General features: G+C 55.9%; 1 protein-coding gene across 1 annotated transcript in view; it reads left to right on the top strand.

The window, feature by feature from the left end:
- Positions 1-830, top strand: part of LOC103250567 (amiloride-sensitive sodium channel subunit alpha) — a gene marked incomplete at its 5' end in the record, with an annotated part of 11409 nt that overhangs the window by 6057 nt on the left and 4522 nt on the right. The gene's annotated exons all lie outside the window — the stretch shown is intronic.

Raw genomic sequence — 830 nt, 5'->3', positions numbered from 1 at the left:
CCCGGCTGATTTTTTTTATTTATTGTAGAGATGAGGTCTCGCCGCCCAGGCGGGTCTCGAACCCGCAGGCTCAGGCAATCCACTCACTTCAGCCTCCCAAGGTGCGGGATGACAGGCTGAGCCACCGAGCCCGGCTGCCCCATTTATTTGATCTTTATTTTTTATTCTTTTAAGTCAGAGTCTCACTCTGTCGCCCAGACTAGACTGCAGTGGCCGCTCCCGGCCACCGCCACCGCGACCTGCTGGGCTCTGGCGATCCTTCCGCCTCAGCCTTCCTAGTAGCTGGAACTACAGGCATGCGCCACCACGCCTGGCTAAGTTTTTGATTTATTGTAGAGATGAGGTCTTGGCATATTGCCCAGGCTGGTCTCGAACCCCTGAGCTCAGGCAGTCCTCTCACCTCCAGCTCCCAAAGTGCTGGGATTACAGGCATGAGCCACCGTGCCTGGCCTATTTTACTTTTGTTTTTTTGAGCAGGAGTCTCACTCTGTCACCCAGGCTGGAGTGCAGTGGCACGCTCATGGCCACCGCATCACCGACCTGCTGGGCTCAGGCAATCCTTCCGCCTCAGGTTTCCAAGTAGCTGGAACTACAGGAGTGCGCCACCACACCCAGCTAAATTTTTTATTTATTGTAGAGACGAGGTCTTGCCATCTTGCCCAGGCTGCTCTCGAATCCATGTGCTCAGGCAATCCTCTCTCCTCTGCCTCCCAAAGTGCTGGGATGACAGGCATGAGCCACGGCGCCTGGCTGGAATTGCTCCATTTAAAAATCGCTTGCGCTGGGCTCGGTGGCTCAGCCTGTCATCCCGCGCCTTTGAGAGGCTGAGG

The sequence above is a fragment of the Carlito syrichta genome, unplaced genomic scaffold (assembly GCF_000164805.1).
Source record: "Carlito syrichta isolate Samal-C Ts95f unplaced genomic scaffold, Tarsius_syrichta-2.0.1 Scaffold130627, whole genome shotgun sequence".
Classification (NCBI taxonomy): Eukaryota; Metazoa; Chordata; class Mammalia; order Primates; family Tarsiidae; genus Carlito; species Carlito syrichta.
This window is presented reverse-complemented; position numbering and strand designations above follow the sequence as displayed.